This window comes from Hemitrygon akajei, chromosome 3, assembly GCF_048418815.1.
Source record: "Hemitrygon akajei chromosome 3, sHemAka1.3, whole genome shotgun sequence".
Taxonomy (NCBI): domain Eukaryota; kingdom Metazoa; phylum Chordata; class Chondrichthyes; order Myliobatiformes; family Dasyatidae; genus Hemitrygon; species Hemitrygon akajei.
Genome location: NC_133126.1, coordinates 180332177 through 180346264, shown reverse-complemented (window position 1 = coordinate 180346264; position 14088 = coordinate 180332177). Strand labels below are relative to the sequence as shown.

The 14088-nt window shown below is 42.1% G+C and overlaps 1 protein-coding gene across 3 annotated transcripts in view; it reads right to left on the bottom strand.

The window, feature by feature from the left end:
• trpc1 (transient receptor potential cation channel, subfamily C, member 1) overlaps positions 1-14088 on the bottom strand; it is an 86198-nt gene that overhangs the window by 17358 nt on the left and 54752 nt on the right. The window lies entirely within an intron of this gene.

Below are 14088 nucleotides of genomic sequence, written 5' to 3'. Positions count from 1 at the left end.
GGATGAGATGCTCTGGAAGCAATGACAGATGTGGCTTCCCACTATTCTGCCCAGAGGAAGTATTCCATCGCACACACAGGTTTCCAAATTAACCTACTGACAGTGGAGAAGAGAAACTGTCTCATTCACCTTTGCAGGCTGTTTAAAAGCTATCAGCCCATGAAAATGAAGGAGCAGTGCCCGGGAAGTAAAGTAGCCAAGTGTCAAAATGCCACCTTCTGACGTAATCGTGCATTATGCTCGATTTCCTGAACAGCAGGATGAACAATCAGTTACTCTCAGAGAGTTACCAACATCATTAAAGAACTCATGACAGTAAACTAGAATCTCCCTTGCAGCACACACACAAAGTCAACGTTTCGGAGCGAGAACCTGTTTCAGGACTGGAAATAATAAAGAGGTGGGAAAGGGGAAGGGTGATAGCTAGAAAGTGAGAAATAAAAACCAGGTGGATCAGAAAGATGAAGGAATCTGATTGGAGAGGAGAGTCGACTATAGGAGAAAGGGAAGGAGGAGGGTTCAGAGGGGAGCTGATAGGCGGGTGAGAAGAGATGAGCCAAAGTAGGGAATAGAAGAGGAGAGGGGAGGGAATTTTTTTTTAAACTGGAAAGAGGAATTGATATTCATGCCATCAGGTTGGAGGCTACCCAGACAGAATAGAAGTATTACTCCTCCAGCCCAAGGGTCTCACCAATGTAGAGGAGGCCACATTGGGGGAACTGGACACAATACATAACCCCAGCAGTTGAAGTATTGTCTTAGCTGGAAGGACTGTTTGGAGCTGTGAATGGAAGTGGGAGAGGAGGTGAATGAGCAGGTGTAGCATTTTGGCCACGTGCCGGGAGGCAGATCAGTGGGGAGGGATGAATGGACAAGGGAATCATAGAGGGAGCAATCCCTGCAGAAAGTGGAGGGGCCAGCGGAGCTAAAGATATGTTGGTGGTTGGATCCCTTTGGAGATGGCAGAAGTTGGCAGAGGATGATGTGTTGAATGCAGGGACTCATGCAGTGGCAGATAAGGACAATAGGAACTCCCATCACTGTTAAGGCAGCGGGAAGATGGAGTGAGCGCAAATGTTCAGGAAATGGAGGAGATGTGGGTGAGGAGAGAATCAACGGCGGAGGAAAGGAAAGCCCTGTTTTTGAAGGAGGACAACATCTATGACATCCTGGAAATGTGTCTCATCCTGGGAAAAGATGCAACGGAGACAAAGGAACTGAGAAAGGGGAATAGCATTTTTACAGGTGACAGGGTGGGAAGAGGTATAGTCAAGAGAACCATGGAAATTGGTAGGTTTATAAAAGATGTTAGTTGGTAGTTTGTCTCCAGAGATGGAGACATAGAAATGGAGAAGGGGGAGGGGGAGGCTGTCAGAAAATACCTCCTTACTTCTTGAGCCTCTCCGTTAACACGTCTGCTGAGATTAGGAAATCCTTGCAGATGAAAACAGAGAGAAATTTGTACAGTACAACTGGAACAACCAGATAGCAATGCATGAATGGAATAAACATTCAGAGATCCCATAAACCTGCTCAAGCTAACATCAAAGATTCTAAAGACATTATCTGAAGTAGTGCAGAGATTTCTCCATGTATTCTGGAAAACACTCCTCTCCCAAATAACACTATCCAAAAACATATCGATTGCTTTTCTCATTGCATCACTGATACCATATGATGTACACGTTTCTGACAAGTCAATGTATATGCAAGATGTTGTTAAATTGCTGATTGGCTTAATCTGTTGGTTATAACTAGGTGAAATTAATAACCATGAATTAAGAACCGGTTACAGAAATCTAACACAATAATTTTGAATATTTATGTCAAGACAATTTGTATTAAGAATCATTTTAAATTATCAGCAAGACAGATGTCAAACAGGTGTGTGGAATGCACTACCAATGACATTGGTAAAGACGAATACAAAGGGGGCTTTCAAGTGACTCTTGGATAGGTACATGGAGGTTAGAAAAATAGAGGGCTATGCAGTAGGGAAATTCTAGGCAGTTTATAAAGTCAGTTACATGGTCGGCACAACATTGTGGGCCGAAGGGTCTGTAATGTGCTCTAGGTTTCTATGGTTTATATTTACAACTTTGAAAGTCAATGTCAAAATCCCACCATTCATTCTACTACTTCCAAAGATCTGGTTTAGTTTTACTCAATCCAAACTGACTTTTTAAAATGAATCAATGGTAAAGTATGAGTGTGCGAGCCAACTTTTTTTTTAAACTTTGGTTATTTGTACTCGTAGCAGTGTTCAGGAGGAGGGGAGGTGTGGGTGGATGGTGGCGGCATGTTGTTTTATAGTAATTGCTATGTAATTAATAACATCTCAGATGTGATATTTTGACTGAAAAACATAGCCTGAAATTGTAAAATGTGTGGGTGTTTGAATTTTTTTTTTTACAAGCACCTAAGCCAACTGGAACACAACCAGTACTTATCTGGTGCCTATTTATTTTTAGAACTCTAAAATCAGCATCTAGTGTGTGGTTTGGTGTTTCAGTCTTATTATGGACATTATTGCTAGTGATTTTAATCTTTGTGAATTATAACTGCACCATAACATTATTGGAATCTCTACAAGATTGCCAGAGTGCTTCTTCTTTCTCTTCCTTCAAGCAAACTGAAAATAATAAACACTGGAGTCACTGAAGACAACAATGTTAATACTATAAAGTAAAAGGGAGAAAAGAGTAAGCTAGGGCAGTTCAAATGTCAATTTTCTCCACAACTATTTGATACCTATGCCAAGCTGCTGTTTATTGATTTCAGCTCAGTGTTCAACAACATCAGTACTAATCAACACACTTCAAAAACTTGGCCCTCTGTACTTCCCCCGCAACTGAATCCCTGATTTCCTCACCGGGGACCACAGTTAGCATGAAATGGTAATAATATCTCCTCCTCACTGACAACCAACACAGGTGCACTTCAAGGATACGTGCCTACCCACTGTTCTACTCTTTACAATCACGACTGTGTTGTTAGACAAAGCTCAAATGGCATCACTGATGACACCACTTTTATTGACAGTACCTCAGATGGCAACAAGGAGATGTATAGGAGTTAGATAGATCAGTTGGCACGTGGCCTTGTGGATAAGGCATTGATCTAGCGATCTGAAGGTCACTGGTTCGAGCCTCAGCTGAGGCAGCGTGTTGTGTCCTTGAGTAAGGCACTTAACAACACATTGCTCTGCGGCGACACCGGTGCCAAGCTGCTTGGGTCCTAGTGCCCTTCCCTTGGACAATATGGGAGAGGGGAAGGCGTGCAGCTTGGGCAACTGCCGGTCTCCCATACAACCCTGCCCAGGCCTGCGCCCTGGAAACTTCCCAAGGCACAAATCCATGGTCTCACAGGACTAACGGATACCTATAGATCAGTTGGAAATTGGTGTCACACTATCAACTTGGCACTCAGTGTCAGCAAGATCAATAAATTGATTGTGAATTTCATGAAGGGGAAGTTGGAAGAACACAGACCAATCCTCACTGAGGGTGTTCAGCTGAAAGAGTGAGCAACTTCAACTTCCTGGGTGTCAAAATCTCAGATTACACCGAGCCTGGATCTATATTGATACAATTATTAAGAAGCATGCATGTGGCAATACTTCCTTAACAGTTTGAGGAGATTTAGCATGTCACCAAAGACTGACAAATTTCTACAGATGTACAGTGGAGAGCATTCTGACTGGCTGCACCACAGCCAGGTATGGAGGCTTCAATGCACAGGATCAAGAGAGGCTACAGAGGGTTGTATACTCAGCCAGCTCCATTGCAGGCACAACCCTCCACACCAACAAAGACATCTTCTAAAGGCACTGACTCGAGAAGGTGGATCCATCACTAAGGACCTTCACCATCTGGGACATGCCCTTTTTTCATTACTGCCACCAGGGAGGAATGTTATGAACCAGCAACAATAATTGAGACAGGTTTTTTTTTATAACAAATAAAACATTTATTAAACTCTGCCAAAAAAAATCCCCAAAAATAAACAAACAACTAACTTAACTGTAAGTTGACTGCTATACAGCAGCTCGAACAGTTCTTAAAGCGAGAAATGCGAACACAGTCCTTTATAGTATTGCAAAAAGTCCAAAATGATTTACAGTCAGTTAGAAGAGACTTTCCTGGAAGTAATAAATTCTCTTTTATGATGTTACTGCTGATCCCAGCCAAAGTATGCCTTGCCCGAAGGATTTACGACGAAGGAAATAAAACAGCTTAAAGGCACTGGCCTTTCCTTGGCGAAACTCTGCATCCAACTCTTTCTGCTTTCAGAATGCAGGAGCTATCTTGGATTGCAGGTTACTAACTCCTTGTACGAAGATTAAATAAGGTCAAACCTGTTTTACCGCCCACATCAAATTTCCTTAATACTTCAGCTTCCCGAACTTCGATAGATCTTTACTCTCCATCTGGACTTTAACGGGCAGTGATTTTCAGAACTGCTGGCACAATGATTCTTACAGTAGAAATTAAAACTCCACTTTTAAAATGAAACTGTGTCATAAAATCAACTACGCAGCAGAACTGGAGTCACTGACGACTTAAGCCACGAAACTGACCTGTGTCACAGGGAGGGGTTCTCCTTTTATACCTTGTTGAAAAAAACTAACACATGACCTCTCACTGGCGGGAAAATTACATCACTCCACCATCACAAGACCATTACATCATGTCTAGCAGAACCTCAATTACATCATGGTCATGTGACAGTCACAGGATACCCACGGGTACGTAACAGGAGATACAGGAGCCTGAGGGTCCACACTCAAAATTTTGGGAACTGCTTCTGCCCCCCTGCCATCAGATTTATGAACAGTCCTCACTATTCCTCTTTTACATTATTTATTTTTTTAAACCGCAATTTGTTCATAAATTATAATTTATGTCTTGCACTATCCTGTTGCCACAAAACAACAAATTTCATGACATAACGTATGTCAGTAATAATAAACTTGAATCTGAGGCAATGTCCATTTCTCATTTTTAATTACTTGCATAATGTTGCTTTGGAACTTACAGCCCAGCTTCCCCATGCCCGTTGTCTTCGGTTCCTTGACCTACTGGGGGCTTAATTCAATAGACAATAGGTGCAGGAGTAGGCCATTCGGCCCTTCTAACCAGCACCACCATTCACTGTGATCATGGCTGATCATACACAATCAGTACCCCGTTCCTGCCCTCTCCCCATATCCCTTGACCCCGCTATCTATAAGAGCTCTATCTAACTCTCTCTTGAATGCATCCAGAGACTTGGCCTCCACTGCCTTCTGGGGCAGAGCATTCCACATATCCACCACTCTCTGGGTGAAAACGTTTTTCTGCATCTCTGTTCTAAATGGCCTACCCCCTATTCTTAAACTGTGGTCTCTAGTTCTGGACTCACCCATCAGCGGGAACATGCTTCCTGCCTCCAGCATGTCCAATCCCTTAATAATCTTACATGTCTCAATCAGATCCCCTCTCATCCTTTTAAATTCCAGTGTATACAAGCCCAGTCGCTCCAATCTTTCAACATATGACAGTCCCGCCATTCCGGGAATTAACCTTGTGAACCTACGCTGCACTCCCTCAATAGCAAGAATGTCCTTCCTCAAATTTGGAGACCAAAACTGCACACAATACTCCAAGTGGGGTCTCACCAAGGCCCTGTACAGCTGCAGAAGGACCTCTTTACTCTTATACTCAATTCCTCTTGTTATAAAGGCCAGCATGCCATTAGCTTTCTTCACTGTCTGCTGTACCTGCATGCTTGCTTTCATTGACTGATGTACAAGAACACCTAGATCTCGTTGTACTTCCTCTTTTCCTAACTTGACTCCATTTAGATAGTAATCTGCTTTCCTGTTCTTGCCACCAAAGTGGATAACCTCACATTTATCCACATTAAACTGCATCTGCCATACATTTGCCCACTCACCCAATCTGTCCAAGTCACCCTGCATTCTCATAACATCTTCCTGACATTTCACACTGCCACCCAGCTTTGTGTCATCAGCAAATTTGCTAATGTTACTTTTAATCCCTTCATCTAAATCATTAATGTATATTGTAAACAGCTGCGGTCCCAGCACCGAACCTTGCGGTACCCCACTGGTCACAGCCTGCCATTCCGAAAGGTACCTGTTAATCGCTACTCTTCGTTTCCTATTAGCCAGCCAATTTTCAATCCATGTCAGTACTCTGCCCCAAATACCATGTGCCCTAATTTTGCCCACTAATCTCCTATGTGGGACTTTATCAAAAGCTTTCTGGAAGTCCAGGTACACTACATCCACTGGCTCTCCCTTGTCCATTTTCATAGTTACATCCTCAAAAAACTCCAGAAGATTAGTCAAGCATGATTTTCCCTTCGTAAATCCATGCTGACTCAGACTGATCCTTCTACTGCTATCCAAATGTGTCATAATTTCATCTTTTATAATTGACTCCAGCATCTTTCCCACCACTGACGTCAGGCTAACCGGTCTATAATTCCCTGTTTTCTCTTTCCCTTTTTTCTTGAAAAGTGGGACAACATTAGCCACCCTCCAGTCAGCAGGAACTGTTCCTGAATCTATAGAACATTGGAAGATGATTACCAATGCGTCCACGATTTCTAGAGCCACCTCTTTAAGTACCCTGGGAGGCAGACCATCAGGTCCCAGGAACTTATCAGCCTTCAGACTCAACAGTCTATCCAACACCATTTCTTGCCTAATATAAATTTCCTTCAGTTCATCCTTTACCCTAGTTCCTTTGACCACTATTACATCTGGGAGATTGTTTTGTGTCTTCCCTAGTGAAGACAGATCCAAAGTACCTGTTCAACTCATCTGCCATTTCCTTGTTCCCCATAATAAATTCACCTGTTTCTGTCTTCAATGGTCCAATTTTGGTCTTAACTATTTTTTTGCTATTCACATACCTAAAGAAGCTTTTACTATCGTCCTTTATATTCTTGGCTAGTTTACCTTCGTACCTCATTTTTTCTTGGTGTATTGCCTTTTTTGTTTTCTTCTGTTGCTCTTTAAAAGCTTCCCAGTCCTCCGACTTCCCACTCATCTTTGCTATGTTATACTTCTTCTCTTTTATTTTTATACTGTCCTTTACTTCCCTCGTCAGCCACGGCCACCCTTTACTCCCCTTAGGATCTTTCTTCCTCTTTAGAATGAACCGATCCTGCACCTTCTGCATTATTCCCAGAAATACCTGCCATTGTTGTTCCACTGTCTTCCCTGCTAGGGTATTGTTCCATTGAACTTTGGCCAGCTCCTCCCTCATAGCTCCATAGTTTCCTTTGTTCAACTGTAATACTGACATATCCGATTTTCCCTTCTCCTTCTCAAATTGTAGGGTAAAACATATCATATTATGGTCACTGCCTCCTAATGGCTCCTTTACCTTGAGGTCCCTGATCAAATCCTGTTCATTGCACAACTCTAAATCTAGAATTGCCTTCTCCCTGGTAGGCTCCAGAACTAGCTGTTCTAGGAATCCAACTTGGAGGCACTCCACAAACTCCCTTTCTTGGGGTCCAGTACCATTCTGATTCTCCCAGTCTACCTGCAGGTTGAAATCCCCCATGACAACTGTATCATTACCTTTGCAACATACCAATTTTAACTCTTCATTCAACTTACACCCTACATCCAGACTGCTGTTTGGGGGCCTGTAGATAACTCCCATTAGGGTCTTTCTACCCTTAGAATTTCTCAGTTCTATCCATACTGACTCTACATCCCTTGATTCTATGTCCCCCCCTCACAAGGGACTGAATATCATTCCTCACCAACAGAGCCACCCCACCCCCTCTGCCAGTCAGTCTGTCCTTTCGATAAGATATATATCCTTGAATATTCATTTCCCAGGCCCTGTCCGCTTGAAGCCATGTCTCTGTTATTCCCACAACATCGTACTTGCCAATTTCCAACTGAGCCTCAAGCTCATCTACTTCCTTAGAAGGTTAGCGTCATTCAATGTCTGCAGTGAGATGCTGAAGATGTTCTATAGGTCAGTTGTTGAGAGCGCCCTCTTCTTTGTGGTGGCGTGTTGGGGAGGAAGCATTAAGAAGAAGGACGCCTCACGTCTTAATAAGCTGATAAGGAAGGCGGGCTCTGTCGTGGGCAAAGTACTGGAGAGTTTAACATCGGTAGCTGAGCGAAGGGCGCTGAGTAGGCTACGGTCAATTATGGAAAACCCTGAACATCCTCTACATAGCACCATCCAGAGACAGAGAAGCAGTTTCAGCGACAGGTTACTGTCGATGCAATGCTCCTCAGACAGGATGAAGAGGTCAATACTCCCCAATGCCATTAGGCTTTACAATTCAACTGCCAGGACTTAAGAACTTTTTTTAAAGCTATTATTAATGCTTTTTGAGTTAGTGATTTAGATGCATATCATATTATTACTGAGTTAAGTATTGTATGTAATGAGTTTTTGCTACAACAAGTGTATGGGACATTGGAAAAAAATGTTGAATTTCCCCATGGGGATGAATAAAGTATCTATCTATCTATTCCTTATACTTCATGCATTCATATATAATACTTTTAATTTGTTACTCCCCTCTCCTTTCATATCAATTCCTATTTCACTTGGTCATACTGTATGATCTCTTCTTGAGCTTTCTACTCCATTGATTCTGTTGTCCTTTTTAACTTTTCTTATTTTCACTTTCCCTTTAACTCCATCCTTATATTTCCAGTTCATCCCCTCCCCCCCACTACTTAGTTCAAACACATCCATGTTGCAGTGGCAAACATGCCTGCCAGAATGCTGGTCCCCCCGCTTATTAAGGTGCAACCCGTCCCTTTTGTAAAATTCATCCCTACCCCAATTCACTGTCTCATTTATGTTTGTAGTCAAGGATAGAATCAGATATTATTATTACTCATTCTGATCTTCAGCAACCATAGGATGGTTGCCACTGCCAAAGGCAACATTTATTCATCATCCCTCATCACTTTTGAGAAGCTAGTGGCAAACCATCTGCTTGAACTTTTGTATTCAAGTTTCATTGTTTGGACTGTTCCAGGATTTAAACCAGGTAGCAATGAAGCAATGGAGATGCTTCCCAAACAAGACTTTTGAGAAAACCTGTTGTTGGTATTGGACATGTGCACAAGTTGGTCTTATCTTTCTGCACAGAAAAAAAATACAGGGTTGGAAGATTTTGCCCGTTGCAGCCTTGGTGCAAGAGTGGAGAAGGAGGTTAATAACTGAGGTTGGATGCTAAACACGGGTTGAATTATTCAGGATAGTCAGTGTTGTTGGAGCTGCAGGTAGAATCTGAAGCAGAGATATCCTAACTTCACACTGCTGACTTGTGCCTTGTTGTGGAAAAGCTTAGTAAATAAATGATACACTGCACTATACCCAGTCACTAAACTACTTTTGTAGATTCACAGAGTTATTGAGCACTAAAGTACAGAAATAGGTCCTTCAGCCCACCCTGCCCATGTCAAACTGTTATTCCATCTAGTCCTATCAACCTGCACCTGGACCACACTCCTCCCATCCATGTACTTACCCAAACTTCCCTTAAATCTTGAAATCAAATCTGCATCTACCACTTTCTCTGGGAACTCGTTTCGCACTTGCATCGCCCCCTGAGTGAAGAAGCTTGCCCTCATCATCAAGCCTGTCTGCAGATGTTACTTTTAAGGGTGAAATTATGAGGGTACAGAATCTTTATGTTCCTGTTCGGTTGAAAGGAAAGGTTAAAGGTTTGAAAGCGCCATGGTTTTCAAGGGATATTAGAAACTTGGTTCAAAAAAAGAGGGATGCCTACAATAGATATAGGCAGCATGGAGTAAAGGAATTGCTCGAGGAATATAAAGAATGTAAAAGGAAACTTAAGAAAGAGATTAGAAAAGCTAAAAGAAGTTACGAGTTTGGTTTGGCAAATAAGGTGGAAGTAAATCCGAAAGGCTTCTACAGTTATATTAAAAGCAAGAGGATAGTGAGGGATAAAATTGGTCCCTTAGAGAATCAGGGTGGTCAGCTATGTGTGGAGCTGAGGGAGATGGGAGAGATTTTGAACGATTTCTTCTCTTCGGTATTCACTAAGGAGAAGGATATTGAATGGTGTAAGGTGTGGGAAACAAGTAAGGAAGTTATGGAACCTATGACAATTAAAGAGGTGGAAGTACTGGCGCTTTTAAGAAATTTAAAAGTGGATAAATCTCCGGGTCCTGACAGGATATTCCCCAGGACCTTGAGGGAAGTTTGTGTAGAGATAGCAGGAGCTCTGACAGAGATCTTTCAGATGTCATTAGAAACGGGGATTGTGCCGGAGGATTGGTGTATTGCTCATGTGGTTCCATTGTTTAAAAAGGGGTCTAGAAGTAAGCCTGGCAATTATAGACCTGTCAGTTTGACATCAGTGGTGGGTAAATTAATGGAAAGTATTCTTAGAGATAGTATTTATAATTATCTGGATAGACAGGATCTGATTAGGAGTAGCCAGCATGGATTTGTGCGTGGAAGGTCAAGTTTGACAAACCTTATTGAATTTTTTGAAGTAGTTACGAGGAATGTTGACGAGGGTAAGGCAGTGGATGTAGTCTATATGGACTTCAGCAAGGCCTTTGACAAAGTTCCACATGGAAGGTTAGTTAAGAAGGTTCAGTCATTAGGTATTAATGCTGGAGTAATAAAATGGATTCAACAGTGGCTAGATGGGAGATGCCAGAGAGTAGTGGTGGATAATTGTTTATCGGGATGGAGGCCGGTGACTAGCGGGGTGCCTCAGGGATCTGTTTTGGGCCCAATGTTGTTTGTAATATACATAAATGATCTGGATGATGGGGTGGTAAATTGGATTAGTAAGTATGGTGATGATACTAAGGTAGGAGGTGTTGTGGATAATGAGGTGGGTTTTCAAAGCTTGCAGGGAGATTTATGCTGGTTAGAAGAATGGGCTGAACGTTGGCAGATGGAGTTTAATGCTGAGAAGTGTGAGGTTTTACATTTTGGCAGGAATAATCCAAATAGAACATACAGGGTAAATGGTAGGGCATTGAGGAATGCAGTGGAACAGAGAGATCTAGGAATAACAGTGCATAGTTCCCTGAAGGTGGAGTCTCATGTAGATAGGGTGGTGAAGAAGGCTTTTGGAACGCTGGCCTTTATAAATCAGAGCATTGAGTACAGAAGTTGGGATGTAATGTTAAAATTGTACAAGGCATTGGTAAGGCCAAATTTGGAATATTGTGTACAGTTCTGGTCACCGAATTATAGGAAAGATATCAATAAATTAGAGAGAGTGCAGAGACGATTTACTAGGATGTTACCTGGGTTTCAGCACTTAAGTTACAGAGAAAGGTTGAACAAGTTAGGTCTCTATTCATTGGAGCATAGAAGGTTGAGGGGGGATTTGATCGAGGTATTTAAAATGTTGAGAGGGATAGATAGAGTTGACGTGAATAGGCTGTTTCCATTGAGAGTAGGGGAGATTCAAATGAGAGGACATGATTTGAGAGTTAGAGGGCAAAAGTTTAAGGGAAACACGAGGGGGTATTTCTTTACTCAGAGAGTGATAGCTGTGTGGAATGAGCTTCCTGTAGAAGTAGTTGAGGCCAGTTCAGTTGTGTCATTTAAGGTAAAATTGGATAGGTATATGGACAGGAAAGGAGTGGAGGGTTATGGGCTGAGTGCGGGTAGGTGGGACTAGGTGAGATTAAGAGTTCGGCACGGACTAGGAGGGCCGGAATGGCCTGTTTCCGTGCTGTGATTGTTATATGGTTATATGGTTACTTTCCAATTCTGCCAATTTGTCCATCAATGTTAGTGAGGACTAGTTCACCTGAAGACTTGGCAATGGATCTTAATGTTTGGTGGGTGTACCAGTTTCAATCATTAGGAAGGAATATACATCAACAGTGAAGCAGCTGAAGACAAGTTTACTCGGGCTCCTTGATGTCAGATTTGGTTGAAAGCTTCTTCAACAGATGGAGCAATTTTTCCTTCCTTCAGTTCTGGAATTCAGCCTTTTTCCAACAGGTGGACTATATGGTCCCACCAGAACCTGAGAACAGCTGTAATTGTCTAATGGAAGAGACAGCTTCCCACTCACATCCTAAGTAGTAGTGATATCAATGAGAGTGGCGTCCTTGGAACCACCTCCTCCTGTCAATTATATAATTCCCCAATGTAATTCATGGCACGTCGCCCGTGGACTACAGAGCTCTGATCTGGTCAATGGATTGGTGGTGTTGGGGGTGGAATCACTTGATTCTCTTTCTTGATACATTCTCTGCCTAGTACACTGTGCTGTGACTTCCTATTTCTTATGTTGTGCTCTTAGTGATGTCAGCAAAGGGTACATTGGCAAGGGCAATGGAACTTGACAAAAACAGGAGTTTGAAGACTCAGTATAGCTCTTCTTTTATCATTACCATTGAAACAAATGGACTGGTTCAATGTTGAGTATCGAATGTTCCAGGATCCACAAGGACTGCACGTAAAAGTGCAGCACCAGTTTTCATTTAAACAGCATCTTTCACAGCCACAGTCCCAATGCACTTTACAGGTAATGAAACACTTCTGAGGTACGGTGACTGCTGTAATGCAAGGAAATGCAACAATGGATTTGCACACAACCAACGCCAAGATAAAAGACAAAATAAATTTATTTCACTATATTGGATTAACATACCAAATTTACGTTGTGGCCGCTGCTGGATTATATCTGAATGAAGAAGCCTGACAGAATATTGGTTGAACTCTGGTCTAGAAGCCAGCATCTCCAACAATCTTTTCTGTGGATCCACTGCAGAATATTCCACAATGGTGGCTTTTTCAGAGTGGCCCAGCAAGCAGGTGCACTCACCTTGAATTATAATTACAACATTTAGACAGGTACACTGATAGGAAAAAGATCAGAGGGATATGGGCCAAATGCAGGGAACTAGCTCAGCTACAGAACTTACTTGGCACAGACAATCTGGACCAAAGTGCCTGTTTCCATACTGTTTAATTCTATGACCCTATAAATACCACTATTCTGATAAGATAGTCAACATTCTTTCAAAAAGATTATTCAAAAACTTGAAAGCACATTGTAGAGTAGAAAACGTTTTGTTTGGGGAGTCCTTGCCATTAACACTTAGCTGCAGTTCAACAGTGCACAGCTTAAAAAGCTGCTTCTGTATCGTAATGAATTGAATTTAAAAACAAATTCGAAATTAACACCGTCACAAATTATTCTGATAGAATAGCATTCCAGGGAAGGCAGTTAATAACACTGCAAGTATAGAGAAAGATTAGCTTTATCTCTCACATGTCTATCGAAACGTGAAATGTGTCGTTTGCGTCAACGACCCACACAGTCTGAGGATTCTGCTGGGGGCAGCCCACAAGTGTTAGCATGCTTCCAGCGCCAACGTAGCATGCTCACAACTCATTAACCCTAAATTAATATCTTTATAACGTGTCAAGAAACTGAAGCACCCGGAGGAAGCTCAAGCGTTTATGGGAGGAACATAAAACTTGTTACAGACAGCAGCAGGATTTGCTGCGCCAACTGCTACATTACGGTGCCACCACTCCTTCTGCCTAAAAGGACAACACTATAATGTGAAGGAGTTACTGAAAAGTAAACTACACACATGGTGCCACTACATCTATTAGCCTAAACTCTGCAGAAGGTCAGATACAGTAACACCTACAGAAACTCTTTACGAAGAAAAACGGTAAACTCACAAATCAACCGCAAATATCTTGGAGGTTTTAGGTGTGAAATTCAGCCAGTCTCAAAATATTTGCAGTGCAAATATTTTTAGGTTAACAGTGCTCACTGTATAAACTGTTGATTCTAGGCTGACTAAAGGTGATGGCAGAAGTATAACAAACAATATTCATATTGTTTCCCTCCAAGATTTAGAATTCAGGCCACAAATGAAAATGGCCTACTGATGCCTGCATAGGCGTATTGCATTAGCTGCTGCCCTGGTCAGGCAACTTCATAAAGATACATTACACACCAGATTTCTGGTTGGATGGAAAAGTAGAATTAAAAGATTAACCTGACGAAGGATCTTGGCCCGAAATGTCAGCCATTTACTCTTTTCCATAGATGCAGCCC